Source organism: Ceratotherium simum, chromosome 4 (assembly GCF_057802395.1).
Source record: "Ceratotherium simum simum isolate JZ-2026a chromosome 4, ASM5780239v1, whole genome shotgun sequence".
Taxonomy (NCBI): domain Eukaryota; kingdom Metazoa; phylum Chordata; class Mammalia; order Perissodactyla; family Rhinocerotidae; genus Ceratotherium; species Ceratotherium simum.
This window is the reverse complement of record NC_141903.1, coordinates 12379824-12403254: the sequence shown is the minus strand read 5'-3', so window position 1 is coordinate 12403254 and position 23431 is coordinate 12379824.

The following is a 23431-nucleotide window of genomic DNA, read 5'->3' as shown; positions in this document are numbered from 1 at the left end:
TATTTTCTGTTGGTGTTATTGTTGTTCTTTCTAATAGTAGCCATCCTAATGGGTATGAGGTGGTAAATTTTCTTTTTTAATCAGTCACGTAAACTGGTATACACACGTTGAGAACATAGCCAATGTCACTCAAAAATACATTTCCTAAATAATTTTTTACTTTTTATCTGTCGTTTGCAAACTAGATGGCCCCCAGATCATTCTGCATATCCCTGTATGTAAAAACAAACATGTCTATATGCAAATATTTTACATGTATATAATATATATGAGGCTTTTATTATACAAATATATGTATATATTAGACTATATTGTATATATTAGACTTTTGTGTCTCTAATGAAAAATAGAACAAGCTTATTTAAGCATATAGCTTCTCTCCTATTTCTGAAGTGTGGAATTTTCAATTTGGAAGAAGCCATAAAGATATGCCCTCTCATGTCAAAGTTGAGAAAACTGAAGTCCAGGCAGGTTAAGTGATTGGTCACAAGTTGCAAATCTAGTTAGAGCCTGATTCAGCCTGGAATTCTTGTCTCACAGCTCTCTAAATTCAGTGTGTTGTCCAATGTCTACAAGATATTATCCAATATCTATAAGATATTATAATGTCTGTAATATCTTACTATAATATCTATAATTTATAGCATTATGTATTGTATTATAGATGTTAATAAGATACTGTTAGTTTAAAATCATTTCCATCCCCCATATGGAGTTGAGATGTAAGCTATCTCCCACTATTTTCCAGCTATCCTATTTGGTATAGGTGTCCTTGTTTTTAGATTTTGAATTGAGATATATATTCAGCTTCAAAAGTGTGAAAGGTTCTTTTAAAATTTCATTTGCACTGAAGATGCTGAGTGTGAAAGACATAAGTTCATCTCTGTCTAAGTCTCCATAGTTCTTAACATAGAGATGATGACCCTGCCATGTCACTGATATTTTTAGAACTAATGGCAAAATGTCTTTTTTTCCCTTCTGCTGAGTATACCACAGACAGCCGCAGTTCATTGGGCTGGAGAGTTTCAGCTGTATAACTAAAAATAAATGCCTCTGTAAAACACTAACACAGACAATGTCAGCTTCCCTAAACCAGGCAAAAAAATGTACTTTAAAAAAATCTATTGAATTTCAGTTGGGTAAAATATCCATTTTATTTGCCTCCTGGCTGGGCTTTTAGGGGACTCCTTTTATTTTAATACCTTTTGTTTTCAAATTCGTCACTTCAGGATGTGTGATGTGTGCAACTCACACTATTGAAATAAACTGCAGTTGCTTATCCACCTGCAAGGGAATTGTGAACTCCACTTTAGTTTCAACCCACAAATAAGCAACTAATAAGTTAGCACAATGCACCTTTTAGTAGGAGGAAAGCCTAGACTAAGCACGATGTTTTTGTACCTTAACCTGAAAATCCCTGCAGGCTCATAGTACTATTTTAAGCATTTTGTGTTGCTATTGGTTTTTTTATTTTATTTTTGGTGAGAAAGGTATAATACTTTTTAGTTCATATTCAGATATGTTTTTTTTTTTAATTAAGATTTATAGAAGTCCAGAAAGGCTGTTTTTTTAACTTTCTTTCAGGGGTGCTTGGAGTTCCTTTGGGGAAACCATTGTTCTTTTCACACATTGGAAGAGAATAAAAAAAGAGACATGGACTCTTTCCTTTACAGCTGCCACGTTACAATTCCTTCCTTGAGGTCTATGTATTAGACGGCCTAAAGACACAGCTGCTTCTAGGAGGTTCTCCTAACACTTAACTGTGCACCCCCCAACGCACTTGGAAGAGTCACAGAAATACCTAGTGAAGTACATTGTCTTCGAGAATGGTGTGACATTGTGATGCCAATGTCTTGGTTACTCTCCAGCAAATTCAGCCTTTCCTAGATATTTTACTTGATGATTGTAAGAGATATTATACTGAACTCTGGTTGTTCAGCACCATATCTACATAGACGGGCACTCGATAAATATTTTTATAATTGGGTCACATGTACTGTATGTGCCTTACTTATATCTCGGATATAGTATACCAGATTCAGTAGCCAAAGTTTTGTGCGGGGAAATAAACATATGGTCTAAAGCAAAGCAAATGCGTCACTACTGTAAAGTATAAATTAATTTGACTGTTTTTGGTAATATGGTTCTAATTTATAAGTTTTTTTGTTTGTTTCATCTAACAGTTAATATTCTTGGTAATTTTAGATACTTATTGCCTATTGATCATATAGTATTTTACAGTATACTTCAGAGGAATTTAAGCTTAACAGATTTGAGTGATTAGTGGCCTGTGAAAAGCATAATAGTTGTAAGTTAGAGATAGAAATAAACTACATGGCCCCAAAGCAGTGGATTTTCAAGAGACAGATATGAGAATCAAGTTTCAGAGCCAGTTGGTTGATCACTTTCACACACACGCAGACATACACATACACAGACACATACACACATATGCACCCTTTTCTTGGATTTTCTTCAGAATAATACAGTCCATGTGGTACTGAAATAATAATGAACGCAGTGAGCTCTGTGGTCCCCATAGAGCCAAAAGTATAAAACTATAAGGTGCTACTGTTTCGTGGAAATCCAGAAAGGGACAAGAGAAAAGATATAAGAACAGACCATATTTTCTAATTCAATATCTACAGTTCCTGAATCCTAAGGCTCAAAACAATGAATAATCATTCTTTCTCAGTGTTACTGTCGCCTACTGCAAAAACAACCACACGTGCATGTCTGCTAATAATAATAGCTGCCATTCATTGATCATGTGCTATATACCAGGCACCTTGATAAGCCCTTCACATGGATAATCTTATTTAAGTATCATACCATTCATGTAAGATGCTTCTGTTGTGTTTATCCCTATTTTCTACATAAGGAAAACACAGCTCAGAGAATAAGAGAAACTAGCCCCATGTGATAAAGAAGGCAAATGGCAGAATCAGAATTCCATCCCAAGGTTATTATTTCACTCTGGACCATCTTTGCTTATTGTTGACTGGCTAGTAATTGCCCAGAGGACAGTGTTTACTCCAGGGTAACTGTTTTGAACTCAAAAGCAAGTGAATGTCTTTTCAGTAATATATGTGCATGTGAGTATTTTTGGATCTTAAAAAACATTTAATTTTCTACATGGAATATTAGTTTCATTTTAACTTCTCAAGCGTGTAAGTTGTTTGGTTCCTTTCTCAATTATTAGAAAGTTGGAAGAGCTTGTGTTTCATAGAAGAAAAACATTTACAGCATGATCTAGAATGTTTACTGTGGTGGTAAGGAGGTGGGCAAATGCATGGAAGCTGTGGGTTTGGGTCTCACTGAAATTTCCAATAGGGAGGTGAAAGGTCCCTGTGCATAAGGTCCCAGGGCAATGCCCCAACTTACTGTCAGACAAATGGGGCCAGAACTGCTGCAGGGGACTTACTGACAATTTTCATCTCCATTGTATCTGATTTCATTGCTGACTCAGAGTAATAGTTTTTTCTTGGGAGACTTGCTGCTCATCAGGAATAAGTGAAGAGTTTAAGCCATAAGGAAAAGTACAAGTGTTCTGAAGAAAAGTGCCTTAGAGAGAGAATGTGGATTCTTTTATTTTCTTTTCTTTTTTCCCTCCCATAAAGGAAATAGTGCAGTGTTAAGCAGGTAAGCCCTAATGCCATCTACAACCTCATATTACTGAAGAGCATATCTTTGACAACTATGTATCCTTTTTGTATATACGAGTAATAAAGAAATTAACATCTGTTGCAATCTAATCCTATATCTGGATGCACAGTTTTTATAGCAGTTAGAGGGAAGAAAAGTAAAATCCTTTAATGATGGATTGCTGATGTGAGCCTATATCGTTAATACCATGTCAGGTATTTTTTTATGTTTCCTGTTCTCCAGTATCGCTGGTAGAAGACTTTGAATTGAACCAGTTTTCATTATAAAATTAAGGTCAAGAGCCATAAATATGCTTACTGCAGTAAAGGAGACCAAATCATTTACAAACCTGTTGTACAAAAATTGAAGACAGACCCTGTCCCTTCACAATAGGCTTGACTGTGTTAACTTACGGGAGATTATGTGCAATCGCCCTTGTAGAAAAAGATTGCATACTGTTTCAGCTTTCAAATCCCTTTTATTAGTATGAGCAAGAGACTCATTTCTCTCCAAATAAATTCTCTGAAGAAAAAAGCACGTAACTATGCATTTACTGGAAATGTGCTAAACTATTCCAATTTAATTTAGATAATCAGCATGCATAGTACATACAGTTGAGTCTAACTTATGATCCATAACTTTCCCAATAAAGTGTCTCAAACTCGCCATGTGACGTTGATGTGGTTATCATGGGAAATACTTTAAAACCCAGATCCCTCAAAATATTCCACATCTCTCCAGTTTGGATAATCACAAGTTATTAGAGGTGCTTGATTTTTAGGTGATGTCGAGGGCAATTTCTCTCTGATGTCAGTTGTAAGCCGAAATTTTCTGCACTTCTGGCGTTAGGTGCTGACACACAGCCATCACTCTGATTGGGTAAATGTTTACACATATGCTTATTTAAGCCTTCTAATATGGCTCTTTCTAGGAAGCTGACATGCAGAAATAGTGTGGGAAGGTATTGAAGGTGAATGTATCTCGTTTTGTTCAATTAAAAAAAATTCAACAGCTCACGCTTTCTCTTTAAGCACTTTTTGTCCTATTGTTAAATGAGGAGAGGAGATGGTGAAAGGGAGAAGCGTGAGCTGGGCTCCTACGTGGCTCCAAGCTCTTGCTCTACAATCTGCATAATTTCACTTGGACTTCACAGCGACCCTGTGAAAGTGTTATTACTCTGATTGGCAGATGAGGGTCAGCATGGGTTAGCAACATGCCCAAGGTCACAGGGCTACTGAGTGACGAAGAGCGAGTTCATCAATATCTGCCTTAATCCAAAGCCCACGAATGTCTAGGGTGCATTACTAAATAAGGATTCTGGTTCTTAATGATTCTGATCTAAATGTGAGCTTCTTTAAGAAAGGAAAGATTAATGGTGACTGATTTCACATCTAGACCCCGAGTCGGTTATATTCTCTACTCTTTAGACTATAAGATTTTTAAAATATCCTTGAAAAGGAAGTAAAGCTGGAATTTACCGATTTACGGTTTCCCTTTTCGTGGGTCACAGGACTCTGAAAAGTCCCTAAGAATAGTTTGACATTTCAGTGTTCAGAGACAGCTGAACTCCTCCTCCTTCACTCCTAACTGCTCTACAGCAGGTTTCTTGTGTGGGCCCCAGAACCCTCCTCTCTACCTCCTGTCTTCCTAACACAGCCCCGCTGCTTTAATTCAACTGGTTTTTAGAGAGGCGCAGCGGAGCTCTCCATCACACTCATATCCAGTCTCCGAGTTCCGCAGTGTCTGATCCATAACAGAAAAGAGTGAATTGAATTAATGGAGTCCAAAACCTACGTGTATCTCAATACATGCAATGTGACAAATTTCCTGTGCTCTGTTATTTCCAATGATTCTCATTTATTGCAATTATCAGTCATTGACACCGTGCATCGCAACGTCTTCTGGGAAATATATTTACAAATAAAAACTAAATATATATTTACTCTTCCTGTTAGGTAAAAATAAATAAATATATATGAAAGTTTTCATTTATAAATATGTTGACTTTCAATTTTCTAAAAATATTGTTTTTAATGGAAAATGGATTTGTTGAAAGCATATCTTTAACTTTCTCTTGCAGGATCATAAAAATTAGTTATTCGTGTTTTGGCCAAATTCTGACTTAGTTTGTAAATTGTCACTAATGGTTTTCTCATTTGAGTAGTCTCCCCAAACCCCTTGACGGTGTGCGAGGAGGCCTCAGCCGCTCGGGATTCATGTAGTGTTTCGGACTTAGGGCACTTTGTTGATTTTATCCATGTATTCTATACTTAAATCAAGGCAAGCAGCACACAATGAATCAGAGGTTGCCCAGCCAGTTTTGAAGAAATGTATCCTAATTTCAGATTCAGCAGTAAGTTCAGTAACTTAATCCTTAAAGCTTATGCTCACTGTAGGTAAAATAAAATTTACAGAAGGAAACAAAGATAAGTCATTCTTACCTTTGTTTGGAGTAAAATAAAAGTGACCCTATGCCTTTTCAGAGGAGTCTTTAAAGATGGCTTTTAAAATATCCCCCATAGATCCCCTCCTAAACTTCATGAATCCTGAGGAAGGTGTTTGTTCTCTTTTCTATTTGTGACAGCAAAAGGAGGGCTGGAATTATGATGAAGAGAGGAACGTATTTTATAGAACACCATGATACTGAATCAGCTGAACTAAAATTTTATGTGGTAGGTTATTCTACTGGCCCTGATTGATTTATGTATATGGTGAAAGTTTTCATACAATATAGCATTCAGGTGTCTACTTCACAGTTGACTAAATATTTAGTCAAATCTTATATCAATGGATATTTCTGGGGTAATAAAGTTCACTAGAACCTTCATCAGAAATATAAAACCATAAACTGGCATCTATTCCATTCACATTTCGTTACAGAAGTTGTTCTGGAAGGATGGCCCACCATGAATGCAAACAGAGCTTCTAGGAGTTCTTCATTTCAGAAATAGTATTCTACCTTGCAACACTAGAATGTCTATGCATGCTATTCTCAGAAGTTAAGTATAACAAGAAATCTAAAATATTAGAAATGGGACAAAGGGAGAATACAAAACTCGGTGTGTTCAGAAACTGTCCACTTTGTATTGAAAATATGACTGAAGTAATGAGGCTCTCTGTAATACATTTACATATATTTTTGATAGCCAGGATAGTTTGCCTATAAGGACATCATTAGTTTTTTCATAATTCTTAGAAATAGGAAAGTCAAAATCTACAGAGCTCAGAAAACTATCAGGCAAAGTTGTGTTCAGTCCTAGTCTTCTAAAATTTGTGGTAATTCTCTCTTTGTGATGGAATCAACCATCAAATACAGATATTTACTGCTTTGATGCTCTGATACCACTTTCTCACTTAGGCAATTTATAGAAACCTGTACACTGAATCACTGATTCTTGAATGAAATGTGTGCTGTATGCATTCCAACTTTTCTTTGTACGACTCAAATAATTTAGCAGTCTTAACATTTATTATGCACACAAAGAACAAGCAAATAGTCTTTACAAATTGTAATACTTCCATGCTAGAAAACGTTTCTGTTATACTCAGTTGAATGGTTTACCTTTGCAATATTCGAGTGATGCCAGTCGTAAACATCTCTGTCCTCCCACTTGATGCATAATTAAATATACTTTAATTCTGACTTTCTGTTTTCCTGTATTAAAAATGAGAAGTGCCTTTAGATTTGCATAGGAACTTTAAACAATATCCTAATATAATTATTCCGTCAGACACTCTCCCAGGGGTGTTTAATCTCAATAATAGATAAAAAGTAAAAGTTTGTGTGTGTATGTTTTCTCAATCTGAAGTTAGGCTGATAGAAAGATCATCAAACTAGGGATTAGTCCTAACACTGCATCAAAATGCACATTTTATGTCTGTGTAATTAGGTTTTAATAAACATGTTTGATGGTTACATAAAAAACATATTTTTCAGTGCAGAAATGGCATCTTGTAAACTACAGTAAAAAGAGATTCTTGCAAGACTATTTGTTTTTTAATTACAGTCTGATTATGATAAGCATTTGTTATTTTCCCAAGTAAAGATTAATGTTATAAATCAATTTTGTAAATTTGAGGCTTAAATGCAATATGTTAGACACAACTCTGAATGTCTGTTAAAGTATGGCTTTTCTAGAATGTTTGTTATTGTACATAACCTTTTAAAGGGGGCCACAGTTTTTAAAGTGCTGACACAGTTTATGATGCAAATGTTAGGTTTAATGAGTCATTAGCCATTAACAAATCACTGCTGTGGTTATTTTTCTGATTCCCAGTTAAGTTTTTATTTCATTCTTAGCCCTTACATTTTTAGTTATAATCCATTTTTATTGGCAATTGAAAACTTAAACTATTTTAGCAAAAATATGATATCAAGATTTTTTAGCTGCGTGTGTTTATCAAAAGAAACTATATAGAATACAAACTTGGTATGGGAGCAGTCACACCTGGAATCTTGTGTTTATTCTCCTAAACAAGAAATTCCTTCCTTCTATTTCATAAAAACTGCCAATAAGTTTTGTTTCATCATAATCTTATAAATTTACCATATTTTAGTGTTCATTATTTTCCTTTATACTTCGGTCTATGCACAGGTATTTTCCAAAAATGACTCAGTTTAAATAAATGATCTACACAGGTTTAATAGTTAAAGCCCTGTTATATCCACAATAAAATGTTGCAATGATCAGTGAGCCCCAAAGAGTCTACTGGAAAAGATTATTTGTGTCAATCATTTGTTAATACAAATCTTTGTGCATGGACTGGAACCAAATGGGCATTCAAATTTCCTACCATAATGAAGCTTTAATAAGCCAGTGATGGAAGGTTTTGCGGTAATAGATGATGACCAACACATAAATCAAGTTAGCAGATCTTAAGCATAGAAATTATATTTATCTATATTGACAAATATAATTGTTTGTTTTATGTGGCTGCAATGCAATTATAGATGAGCATCGTCCTTCCCAATATGTCAGTAGAGCCTTTGAAACTCCAGTATGATTCTGCAATTCCATGTTATTGGTGCATTCAGAACTTAAGAGTAGTATTCACAGTGCTTGTTTTTTGTTTTTTGGGCGGGGGAAGGGTTCTTTTCCTCAAAAATCTATTTGCAATTTATTTTGTTTGGTTTTTATTTTTGTGTTTCAATTTAAAGAAAAAGCTTCTTTCTTCCCCTATTTTAGGACTAAAGAACCCAATGTAATATTTTCTAGCTGATTTGATTAAGAGATAGCCCTAAGAATGGTGGTGTGTTCCATGGAGCGGAACTTAGAGGAGTTGCCTTTATTCAGGGATCTGAAAAGAGCCCAATCAATGCCTTGGTATTCTGTCGTCAAATATCATGTGGCCCGTGATGGAGGGTCATGGAAGCAACACAAGGTGGTTGGCCATTTGCAGTTGAGCAGAAAGAGATCCTGCAGTAAAATTCAGAAACTATTAATTATTTTAAAATTATTTATAGAGACACACTGGAGGAGGTCTATCTTCTGGAAAAGGTTTGGCAGTTTGGTTGTGGAAATTTGGTGAAAGAGCAGCTGATAGATTGTCAAGGAATCTGTCTTCTTTCTCTGCTGCATCATTAAAAACCTGAGTGATTTTGAATAAGTCCTTTAGAATCCCTGGACCTTAGTTTTCTAGGAAAAGGTTTTTAAAAAGTCTGAAATCCTTAATCTACAAGACCCTGGCTTCTTTGGTGAGGATTCCCAAACTCAGAAAGCATGCAGAAAGCATGCATGTTATGAATACACTACTACTTAATGGCATGGCCTTGTTTCCTAACTGCATATTGGTGATAGTTTTTCCTTGCTGTGTTATACAGATTAAGGGAGACTGAGGTATTTATGAGTTAGACTTATAAGTATAATCGTAGTTGACTGTCCCTTTGCGTATGAGCTAGCATCCTTTCCCATTAAGTAGTATTTTCTGAACATTTGTAAAGAAGGAATAGATCTTTAGCACTTTTCTGAAGAGGAAAAAAATAAATAAGTAAAAGCATGGTAGTGGGAAAGAAAGAGTTAATGTAGTAACAAAATTCTAAGAATAAAAGTGATGAAAGGTACATTACTGTAAAAATTCAAGTTCAATCAGTTACACTGAAGTGGCAATCTCCGACAAAAAAATTTCAGTTCTGAAGTATACAGAATATTAAATTTGATAAGATAATTGCAATTTTATTATTTCAAGATGGTTGTCATTTCTTAGAAGTGTCAAATAATTATCATACACATTCAACAGAACCAAGTGGCAAACTCTATATCATGAATGCATCCTATGACATTCCCACAGCTCTTGTTAGACAGGTAGGTTTGTGGTGATAGACACACGAGTAGGGTACCTATAACAGTGAAAAAGTCAAGACAGGTTTTATGTTGAAAATCTAGAGGAGGAAAAAAAGTAATCTCCAATTCACAACATTGCCGTATCGTAGAAAAAGAACTAGATTAAGTGTCAAGAGGCTGTGGATTGAGTCCTGGCAGTGTGATATGAGGAAAATCCTTTTCTTTCTCTGAACCTCAGTTTCGGAGAATCTCTTCCTTGATATGCAACTCCATCCTCAGCAAAGCAGGCTGGAGACCCCGCCTGCTCACCAATCTTTTGCTCCTTAGACCTTTTGTGGTTTCTGGATGTTGATGGTAATCCAGCCAAATTTAGAGTCAAGGTCCTCTCTTGCACTATTCTCTCTTTAACTTGCAAACACTTCCTGCATCTTCTTTTTTGCTGAAGACATCCAGTGTAGAAATTCCAATTCCAATTCTCTGTGGCTCTCATTTGGGCATGTACAGAACAGTTGTGAAAGAGAGACTTAAAGGAAACATCTCAAAAGTAGAAGATCCCTGTAGGGTTTTCATCAAGTTGAGTCTCCCTTCTGTACCTCTGATTGGAAATTATAGAGTTTTAACTGTGAAGTAAAATACTGTTCTGAAGCCTCCTTTTACAAGCCTGCTCTTTTTCTTGCTGTAATTGTTTAATCTTATTTGGACAGTGGACAGAATGCTAGAATTTGTTGGGCTTTTATTTCAAATCAGCAACTGTCTTGAGTACAAATTTTTCCCCAGGATCCATCATGCCTAAAATGGCCTGGTTTGCTTGACTGAGGATGCTATCCTATCAGTTCAGGACCAGAAGAGGTCCTGCCTTGGTTGCCTTAACAGTGATGGTGAAAGAAGATGGTGGTAGTGACAGGGAAGTGATGGCTTCCTCCCTTCCCCTCGTGTCTGTAATGTTCCATTTATCTTTCTATAAAGGCTTTATCTGAAGAAAAATTAAAAATTAAAAAAAAAACTTAGTGCTAAACAGACAATTTAATTGGTTCTGCTGTTTTTTGGAAACTGGAAGATAAATGCTATGTGTGAAGTTAATAAACCATAATTGGAATTTGCTTAAGAGCATTCTTTCATTCCACATGGACCCATCCACTGCAGGAGGCAACAGGACCTAGCTGGGATTCAGGAGTATATAAGCCCCTTTCTCAAGAACAGCCATGACTTTCTGTATGACCTTGAGAATTTAATAACTTCTCTATGTCCCCACTGGACAATAAACAAATTGGGGTGGGAACTGAAAGACTAAAAACAAACACACTAACAAAAAACTGAATGCTTTTCAGTTCTTGGATGATATAACAATATTATATGTGTGTTAACATTTACCATTTTCCCACCCTTGTGTAGTATTTTCTCTAAAAAAAGACCTTAATATTTTTATGATTAATGTTGAACTGTGTGCCTACATAGACTTATCATTGTGAGCAGTAAGTGCCCTTTAGGTTTTGCATATTATGAAGATGTGACTGTCCACCCTGCCCAAATTATTTGACAAATCATTCTTACTGTGTTATTGTTAATGAGATAGACAGATATAGTATATATATAATATATATATAAAATCTCTAGGATTAAGAGATTCACTTCTCTCCATATATATAACTAAGTAAAAAGAAAGAATGTTTACTAGTTATATGTATGTGGAAAGGAGTGAATCGCTTAATCCCAGGTATGACCTGGCACTTTTCAGCACCATATAACTTTTTTCCTCTGGGTATTTTCCCAACTTTAGCTAAACATCAAGTTTCTTTAAAGAGCCAGGAACAAAATAAAGGTCATACTAAATCTTAATTTTTTAATATTTTAAAATGTCATGTCTGCTATACTTTTACAGGTGTATATTCTACTTGAATCCTTGAAAAGAAAAACGTGACTTAAAATTTCCAATCTGATGCTTGTTTCATAGAAATGATTGTGTAATGGCAGCAAGTTCAAGCAGATCTTAGAAGTACTATAGTAGATTGAGAGGCAGTATAAAGTAGAACATTACAGTATGGACTTTGAAACAAGACCAGGTTCAAATGTCATTGCTGTTAATTACTAATAATGTGACCTTGCAAGCATCAGTTTCTTTATTTAGAAAATAGAGCCAAAATGGCACCTATCTCATAGGTTCATGTGAAAATTTAATGACATGTGAATTTGTGGTCCAGGGACTGTAACAGTCCTTGAGCCATAGGAGATACTTCATGAACATCAACATATAGATAGATTGTAGGCTTTGCAATGGACCTGGGTTCCAATCCCAATTCTCATGCTCACTCACTGTGCAAGTGTGAGCAGATGCTCACAAAAGAAAAACATTTTTGGCCAAGTTCGTGATGAAAACTTTTAGAGATGTAAATGAAATAGTCAAGTGTTCCCTTATAGTCTTTATTTAGTTACACAAAACATTAACTGTGCTGTGTATTTGTTCAAACTGTAACACGATATTCATGAGATACTTTTGTTTAATTTCACATTCGTATTCTGTGTCAGGGTTTCTGTTAACTGATGCCGGTTTTCAGAGCTTTCATCTTCACTTCAACAGAAAGGTTCTGGGGTACAGAAGTTCATTAATTCATGCACAATGTCAATTTTATTCCAAATCACAAGAACCCATTACAACTCTTAGTTTTGCATTCATTCGATAGGCAAGTATTTATCTCTACTTTACCTGGTTACTATATTGCTTTTTAAAAGTGATATGCAAGGATTTATTGACATACTTATTTGCCAGCTGCATGAATCCTGGAAAAATGATAAAATCTACATAGCTTTCAAACTTTCTCTCCCCTTTTTTGCCAATTCCAGTGTAATCAGTGGACTTCCAAAAGTATAAACCTAACATTGTTTGAGATGTTTCAGGCTAATGTATCCTCCCCAAGCATACTGTGTTGTGAAAATAAAGTCATCGATAGAACACACCATAAAAATTGTGAACACAAATATATGCAACGCCTGTTTTCTAGGGGACATTTCTTTTGGAGGGGACTTACCTTATACTTAGATATATATGAAAATATGTTAAATGCAGGTAACATAACTTATACTTAAAATTATTAAATATTATCTAGACTGCGAAAGAATTAAATAAATAGAAGAATATTCCTTGCACCTAGAATAACATTTCTCAAAATTTTGGTTGCAAGATCCTTTTACATTCTTAAAAATTTTTGATTCAAAGAGATTTTATGTACATTTTATCTACCAATATTTACTATATTAAAAATTAGAACTGAGAAGTGTTTAAAATTTTATTTATTCATTTATTAATTTAAAAATAGCAATAATAAACTCATTACATGTTAACATAAAGAATATACTTTAAGAAAAATAAGTATATTTCCAAAAAATATTTAGTAAGAAGAATAACTCTTTTATTCTTTCTAAATATCTTTAATCCTGAATTAGTAAAGCTTCATTGTTTTGGTTGAAGCATATGAAGAAAATCTGGCATCACATAGATATTTAGATAGCCTTTTTTATTAGCCTTTTCAATTAATTATGGCTATTCTTATTTGAATCTCTACAGAAATTCAACGAATGGTAGTTTCTTAAAGATTATTTATAGTGTGGGATCTTGTTGAAACCATATTAATTTTTTTAATCTATTAATTAAAATCCATTGGCTTTTTTGGAAGTGGGGATGAATTTTTTTTCTTATGCGGTAATCTGTAACACCATGTCTTGGTCATTTGGAAAATATTGGTTCACTGAGATACACAGATCTTCCACGTGTTGACACGTTTCATTATAAAATGTCAAAAAATCACATTTGTAAATATCACCAGCAGTCTCATCAGAAAAGTCTTGAAGTGTTGGAAATCATGGTGGTGGATTCATGTTTTGCACAATACTAATTTTTGCTTGAAAGGTTGAATTTTATCATTGGCAACAAATACTTTTATAGTTGATTTCCTTGAAGCGACTGAGTCACGTCATTCATTTTTCCAGAGAACGTCTGTTAAATATTCAAATCTGAATAACCATAGGTTGTCTTTCAGTAGTTATTGTAAGTAAAAATAATGTCTCATAAGAAAGTGAATAGTTCAGCTCATAGCTCAAATAATCCCATGAGTGCTTTTCCTCAAGACAACTATTATACGTTGGTTTGCCGCAGAAATGCTTCAGACTTACTTGCCATTTCATCACATAGGATATTTTAAAAAGGTACTCAAGCACCAAGATTTAATAAAATTAATAATTTTTACTGCTTCATCAAAGGCATTCTTGAGTGAAACAGGCGTTTTTTCGCTGTGTGTAAATGGTGATGAAAAGTAGTGTCTGCTAGCACGGTTTGGTGCCACTGACTTGATTCATGCTAAGCCCCCAGCAGCTTTATCCTCCATCGCTTTTGCACCATCAGTGGAAAAGACAATAATGCGTAAACATTATTATGAAAATAGGTTTGACCTGGGGACCCCTAGGGGATCTCAGACTACACTTGGAAAACCATTGACAGGAGAAACTAATAAATGGTGTTTATATATAACAGTGTTAATCACTGGCATATATTGTTTACCTGCACTCTCACATTATGGCATTAAGTGTTGATATCCACGAAATAATTTTGATTACATAGTCATCTTCTTATTACCATTTTGTATTCATGTTCAGTCGCCAATTTTCTCAAGGTAGTAATCAGCACTAACCTTCATGTCAAAGGTGTTCATTTGTGAGGTTATATTAGACTTCTTGGTGAGATATTTTTTAATATGCCACCTTGTCCACCAAAAAAAAAAAAAAAAGATTAGCTAGAAAGGAAGTTGAAAAAGAAGGAAGAAAGCGAGACAACAAGGAAAGAAAGGAGGAAGAGAGGAAAAGAGGGAGGAAGGAACCAAGGCAGAAATGAAGGAACAGAAGATGTGGAAGAAGCAAGGAATTGAGATGAACACTAGAATGCTTTTTATCTGGATTAAAACTGAACTTTGTTCAGGGATGGTCTTTTAAATCACTGTTTATTCAATTTAGCAGCTACTCTTGATCAGTTTACTGAATTAAACCCAGGTGTAATGTGTGTTATCCCATTAAATATATTATTGTGTGCACCCCAAATTGGAAAACCAAACCTTTGAGAAAATATAAAGTTGCAGTATAAGATTCTTATATGTTGTTGGAAGAACAAAACAAACAAGCATCAATGGCCATTAAAAAAAAATACATACAGTCTCATACTTTGAAAGAAAAAAAGCACCCTAAATGAAAACATGGCTTACAAGAGCTGCTTCTGCTTCTTTGTTTTCTTTATTTGTTTGTTTTTACATAGAAGAATATAGCTGTCGTTAGACTCATTGTACTAACAACTGCCAACATGTACCTATAACTGGACTCTAGGAGGAGGCTCTGCCAGGAATCTGTCTCCTAATGATATGATCTGCATATTTTAATGAGGCTGGAAATGTGGGAAACTGCATAGACTCTGGACTCAGCTTGTTCTGGGTTTTTCCCCATCCTTGTAGATTGCACATTGTTTCCCTTCATTAACATATGATAACTGGAAACGAGTTTCGTATCACCATCCACCAGCCCTATATGGCTTGACATTTGCAGGGTTCAGATAAAATACTAATAGCCTTTCTGTGGTTCCTCTATTTTGTGCTTATTCTAATGATGTCCATTCAATCAATGAAAGGATGGCATGGCTACTACATTTAATAGCTCAGAAGCAATCTTGTATCTAATTACAAAAAACTAAAGCTATTCAAGATCTGAGGAGTAAACTTTTTTTTTTTTTTACATTTTTTACCTCTCTCGCTTTTATGAGTTCTCAGTTTTGTTTTTTGTTTCACTTTAAGCTCAACAGCTCCCTCTTTTTCTCTCTTTCTCATCTCTGTCACCAGTGTTTGTTGAGCACCAGCTATGAGCCAGGTGCTATGCTAATCACTTTATATGCATTATTTCATTTGCTCTTCACAATATTAAAAAATAAACATGACTACTTATGACTCCTTTTTATGTGTGTGTGTATATACAGGTACATGTGTATATACGTGTATATAAGATATGCATGCTGTTGACATTACCTGTATGTTACTAAATCTAGTGTAGTAGATATAAGTGGAGACAAACTTGAGGTTGAGTGAGTTGTCCAAGGACACACAGCTAGTAGGTTAGACCTTGGATCAAACCCAGGTTTATCTAAACCTCTGAGTTATCATGGTTTCTCTCTTAGACCAGAATATTTGGAAGTAAAAACTTTTGCTGTGTTTCATTCTACTCAACCCCCAAATTACTTAATTAATTGCACACAAAACAGGAGGAAATTTCTTCATGTTATTATTCTGAACACAATTAAATATAAAAGTATAAGGTTTGAGGTTCTACTATCTGAAACTATGTGATAACAAAATTTCATGGGGAATAGTCTAGAATAGATTAAACCTTCAAACTGAGAGTCAAAGGACAGATTCATTTGCATCTAAATAATTTTGTGTTAAATTGTTCGTAGATGACTTTTTAGAAACATCATCAAGGATATGGTCAAAGGCAGATTTCAATCACAAATAAATAATTAAAAATATTAGAATTAAAAATATCATTACCTAGAAAAAAACATTTTAGAAGCAGATTACAGTATCCCAAAGGAAAGATGAGCTCTTTACCTGAACATGAATTTTTTGTTTCAGTTTTTCACTGTTTTCTTAGCACCTTGGATTTTACTGTTGTCACGACATTTATCACTCTGCACTGTGGCAACCTACTTATCTGAATTTCCTTACTGTACTGTGGATTTTTTGGGGCCACCACTGCAAGCTTATTTTTCTATTGTATGTGGTATCCTTGACCATAATTAGACCTCTAAGAAGGTGTTGAAATGAATAGATTAAAGAAATTTTAACAGCTCAAAAGGAAAAACAAAATCGTTTGCCCAGAGAATGGGCCATTTTAACACATTTTTTGTTGTTATTGAGGTCTAATTGACATATAACATTATATTAGATTGAGGTGTACAACGTAATTATTCTGTATTTGTATATATTGCAAAATGATCACCACAATAAGTCTAGTTAACATCTATCACCATACATAGTTACAAATTTTTTTTCTTGTGATGAGAACTTTTAAGATCTACTTTCTTAGTAACTTTCAAATGTACAATACAGCATTATTAATGATAGTTACCGTGCTGTACACTACATCACCGTGACTTATTTATTTTATAACTGGAAGTTTGACTCTTTTGACCTCTTTCACCCATTTGGCTCACCTCCACCCCTTGCCTCTGGCAACCAACAGTCTGGTGTCTATATCTATGAGCTCAGGTTTTTTTTTTTTTTAGATTCCACATGTAAGTGAGATCGTATAGTATTCGTCTTTCTCTGTCTGACTTATTTCACTCAACATAATATTGTTACACATGGCAAGATTTCATTCCTTTTTATGGCTGAATAATATTCCATTGTATATATATACCACATTTTCTTTATCCATTCATCAATTGATTTTAACACATTTTAATGCATGGCTGGCCAGATAATTTAAAATATAGATTTCTGGAACACACTGCAAAGATTTCGAGTCATTAAGTCTGGGATGGATCCAGGCATCTGAATTTTTTAAAAGTACCTCAGGCATTTCAGACCACATTTCAAGGAATGTGGTTAAACAATTTTAGGAAGGGATTGGGGAGAGTCTTGATTTGTGATTGACTTCCGATTGTCCTGTCTCTGCTTTGAACATTTGAATCCATGTTCCTAGTAGATAAGCTTCATTTGGAATACTTAATCCCACAGTCACAGTGTCTTCTTTTCCATCCCAGTCTGAGGCTTTCCCTGGTTACCTCCCTTAACTAACTGCTCGCTTTCCCTCTCTGTCCATCACAGATTGTAAAATGCTCCCATACTCTGAGACATACAAATGGCTGCCTGGAATAACCATTGATTACTTTTTATAATACTTTTAGAAGGATGTACACCTTTTTATTAGCTACAAAATTACTTCTCAAAGTCTTGCCTCTTTGTTGAAAAAATTTACACCTGATAAGGGAGGTGAGTAAAGAGACAGATTATGTATGTAAATTACTAAAGAGGAAAATCTAGAAATGTTATGCTTTGTAAATGGAAACTATACAATGTTTGCCTGAACCAATTCTGAAACTCTAATTCTCCAAATTTAGTGTTTTTAGAAACACTTGGGACTCAGGAATTTGCATTTTTAACAAGGAACCCAGATGATTCTTATGTAGATGGTTCATACATCACTTCTTAAGGAATTTTGCACTAAAGATATGGTTGAAGCAGGTAGCATATGTATTTTAACAGACTTTTCAGGTTCTTTAAGCTTCTGTCAAATATTTTCCTGCTCAAAACTGACTAACCCTTGAACCCATCTTTTGTGTTCTGCTAAGGCCTCAAGTAGCCAGTCAAGGGAGAAATAACATAGGAACATAAGACAGGAGAATGGAACTTGAATAGGCTTGGCAGCTTTATTTTTAAGATTCTAAGCATTTGATGTTATTTCTTACAAGGGTAATATAAAGAGTCTGTTTAGCATAGTTCCTAACAACCTAGAATTCCCATAAAAAGTATCCAGAGATCTGGAGGAGGTAACATTGAGTTTAGATATCAGAACCTTGATTTTTCTTTTCATTCTATAAACATTTCCTTCAGAATGTCTGTTTAATGTTTTTCACTGTCTGGTTACATAGTTTCTTTATCTACAAGAGAATTAATTCATAGAGAGTCTCGAGACATCACTTTGCATAAAGGTATTTTAATTTTTTTGAAAAGAATATATTAAGATATTCCATGCTATCAGAGATAGTTGTTGGGTGAAGTTTACAAGAGAGGCGTGCCTACTTCTAGAGTAGGGATTAGCCAGCTTCAACCCATGGACCAAATATGGCCTGCCGCCTATGATTGCATGGTCTATTAGCTAAAAATGGATTTATCTTTTAGGAGTTTTTATTTTGAAATATTTTAAGTTTTTACATTTTTGAAAGGTTTAAAAATTCAAAAACAGGATAATCGTAACACCTGAAAATTATTTGAAATTCAAATGTTAGTGTCCTATAAACAAAGTGTTATTGTCACACAGCCACACTCATTCGTTTACGCATCGTCTGTAGCTGCTTTCATACCACAAAAAACACAGTTCTGTAGTTGCAACAGAGACCATATATGGCCCTCACTGCTTGGCACATTATAAATTGCGGTGAAGCAGTTACAGCTTGGCAGTGTTTCAAGTGCCGCATGTGTCACCTATCTGTGTGAAAAGCCATTTTCAAAGAGGAAATACGTAAAATCTCATTGTAGATCAGTGTTAACAGATGAACATTTGCAATAAATTTTGATGATAGGGAATGCTAATTTTGAACCCCAATTAAGCAAAATGTTAGCATACACATACAAAAAGAATTTCAGTCTTTTCATTAGTAGACAGGTATTACAAAAAAATTATACTCCATTATTAGTATTATATTTTGAATTTTGTCAAAAAATGTGAACATTTGTGGTCTTTTTCTTGTTATGTAAGTATCTATATAATATCCTGAATTTTGCCACTTGACCTGCAAAGTCTAAAATGTTTACTATTGGACCTTCACAGAAAAAGTTTACTGACTCCTGTTATTGAGCACTGAAAGCACATACATTATGAGATGGTTATTTCAGTTATGGAAAATGTTTCATTGTGGTAGTGTTATCTTTCAAAAATATGATTTTCCCTGATTATATAAGGAATATGTGCTACGGATACAAAATTTGAAAAAGACTACAAGATAGAAATGGAAACCTCCCTTAATTTTTACTATCTGGATATGAATAAACCCTACTTACATGTCAATGTATTTCCCTCTAGATCTTTTTCAAATACTTTTATATATTGGAAAACTTACTATAAAAGCAATATACAATATCATTTAAAACTATAAGGAGTAGTTTCCCATGCTGTTTGCAAATCTTTGTAAATGTGATTTTTATGATTTAATATTATTCATTCATATGGATGTGCCATAATCTGAGTTCTCCTTTAGTAGGATAGTTAAGATTTTTTGGTTTTGACTTTTTTCCCTTTTTTTGCTGCCCTGATAACTTTATGATGAATAATTTAGTTGCTCAAACTTCAGATTATTTTTCCAGAATTCTTTTAATGATATACAACCTTCATTCATTTAATGTATAATTCAATTGAAGAGTTTGGATAACACACCCTAATTTTTACAGACACACCCTATGAGTAAGTCAAGCTACCCATTAGTTGCTTGACAAAACAAAGGTTGTTTTATCCTATTACAACCTAATAGTAAAATACTAACAGTTAAGACACAGGCTCTAGAGCAAGCCAGGGGACTTTAAATCCCGCCTGCATGACCTAAATAAAGTTATTAAGCTCTGGAAATTGGAAATAACAGTAGAGTCTATCTCATAGGGTAACTGTCTTCACAGTTAAATTAAGTGAGGTCATATACATAAAATGCTTAGATCAGTGTCTGGCAACCAGTAGGAGCTCAATGAATGTTAGCTGCAATATAATAAAATAGAAATGTCCAGCCCTCTTCTCTCACTTGAAGTGAAGACTACAGATTAAATTAGGTGTGTGTGTGTGTGTGTGTGTGTGTGTGTGTGTCTGTGACTTTAAGAAAGTGAAAAAGGTATATAAATGGGTCAAAGGAAAGATACTTAAATTTGAGGCCCACAGCTGTTCCATGGCTCTTCTTGGCTTCTGACATCAGTTCCTCCTAATAAAATATTAAATGTTAATAAAAGAAATGTTAAACACAGCCACTATTAGTTTTTAGTCAAGTTCTGTTTATACTTCTCTTTAATTCAAACAAGCTAGTAGGCACATTGTTTTTCTCCTGCTCAACTTGAAATGATTACAAACAAATAACCTCTCTCAAAATCTTTAATCTCTCTGAAATTTATTCTTCAGGAATATTAGCCCACCTTATTTTTTTAGGCAAAAAAATAAAATTCATTACAATTTGTTAATCTAACTCTGCTGCCAAGTTGGCTGTTTTATTTAACAATAAATTGAACACAAAACCTCCCCAAGGCAGGAAGACAGAGTACCAAGCTCTGGAAGTTTGGCACTTTAATTGACATTTCATAGTAGCCTCAGGCAGAAGTTAATTTCAAGGCTGGTTGTATATGCATATTTTGGTTGTTGTATGGGTTACTGCATGTGTACATACATGTACATATGTCTGTCTTGAGGGTTCCACTACAAGTAAATTAAGAGTGATTTTGTTTTTTTTATGTATACTCCTGCTTGTATCATATAAAAATTCATTTTGGAATGAAATGAAAGAAGAAGTTAATCTTTAGTGATTTTTCAGAATGTCAGTCTTTGGAAAGCTATGTATTTTTAAGTTGGGTGAACACTATAAAACAGAAAGAAGTTTTACATCCTGTTATGGTTTGAATTGTGTCTCCCTAAAATTCATGTGTTGAAATCCATGTACCTTATTTGGAAATAGGGTCCTTAAGAAGTAATCAGGTTAAGATGAGGTCATTTGGGTGGGCCTTAATCCAGTATGACCAGTGTCCTTTTAAAAAGGGGAAACTTGGACACGGAAGTATGTAGAGGGAAGATCATGTGTAGAGACATAGGGAGAAGATGACCATCTGCAAGCCAAGAAGAGAGGCCTGGAACAGATCCTTCCTTCACGGCCCTCAGAACAAACCAGCCCTGTCAGCACCTTGATCTTAGACTTCTAGCCTCCAGAACTATTAGGCAATAAATTTTTGTCGTTAGTCTATGGTACTTTGTTACAACAGCCCTAGCAAACTAGAAAACATTCCCTTAAAGGAAGTACAATGCCTTATAACAATAACCTACATTAAAACACCCTAAAGAAAGTAAGACAAAAGAGAGTGTTTGATTGTTCATATGTATTGAGGGATATTTGAAAAAAATTTAACATGTATGAAATTAGTTTTGAATCAACTGGTAACACAGAGGCCCCACTCAGGAGTCCCAATCCATCATTAACATCCATCAGAAAGGCTTGTGCCTTGCAAAATGCTTAAAATGTGAGATATGAAAAATACTGTATGTTAACTTTCATTAAGGAAAAAGGAAAACATCTTTCAAACCTGCTAAATCACATTGCATACATTCCATTGCCTATATTCTAGTAAAAAAAAAAAAATCTATCACCAGTATTCTGTATGAGGACAGTGATGTTCTATAGCCTGGGATTCATAATTTTACTTTAGGCCTTTTAGGTCTCCTTAAAATTTCTCCCTCCGGGTTGAGGTCGTCATCTAGCTGGTGGCCCTATTAGGGAGTAGACTAAAGGATTATGAGGCTTTATAAGTCCTAATGTTGTTGGGGTTGGTAATTCATGAGTAGTAGATGCAGAAACCACAGGGAAAAGCTTAGAGCGCCGGGAGAGCTAAAGACAGGAAGGCAAGAGTCTCTATGAGCCTCCAGATTAATCTTCCCAGGAAGGAGCAGAGACACTAATGCTTGAGAAACATAAAAACAGACTACAAAAAGCTGTAAGGAAAAAAACCACATTAAAGCTTTTACTTATTTTGTTGGACTTTTATTTCCAAATCACACAATTGTCTGAGATGATTTAATGCACAATTACATAAAAAATGAAATTAACATGTTTTTAAAAGCATAAAAGCAACTGCTAAATAAAGCCATAACATTTTTCTCTGTGCTACCAAGATAATGAACCATATTTTTCATCTCTAACTGTGCTTCTGTGTCATGAGCATGGAATTTGGGGCAGGAGGGGGGCAGAGAAAGAGACCTTCATTACTGAGAGGCTGTCTTGCAGCACCCTGGGAAGTGGCTTTTGTCACTTCAAAAGTGCAGTGAGTTGAAGAATAAAACAGCAATGCCCGTGAAGAACTGTGTCACCATGCCGCCAAATGCCTAAATACTTTGACAAGTTATGGGGGAAGAGAAGAGCAAATTGAGAGTGGCATGGGGTACACATTTTGCATCTTGGTACCTATTGGGCTGCAAAATGTGGACTATTGATTCAAGATGCTGCTTTCCTTTTGATGTAGACCAAAGCTACCTTAATAATGATATGTACCTAGGTATACCTGTACACACACATATGTGAACCTTGTAGAGCTCTCTGCCCTCGTGTCTGTACACACACAAATTATATATACAGTACATATTTGTAAACACACACTCATATTGAAACTTTTCCTAATGTCTAGTGGAAATACTTCCCCCTATCATTGTTGTCTAGAAGGTATCCTTCAAGTGTCTGAGAAAAAAAAATGAAATCATGTCTTATTTTCAGAAGGATTTTTATAGAGAGCATGGTATAGTGTAGTGTTAAATGAAAAGTAACTCTACTCAAAGATTGAATAAACATAAACATACAAGAGTATCTACTGTACTCCAGAGCTGTGCTTCTGTTGGGGAGAGAAATAAATTCGTAGGACTTTGCTCCTGCCCTCAGGGAGCTGACAGTCTGATGTTTTTGTTTTTGTACCATTCTTTATGTAACATCTAATGCTAGTTACCAGTGCATGGATATATGCCAGGAGAATACATCG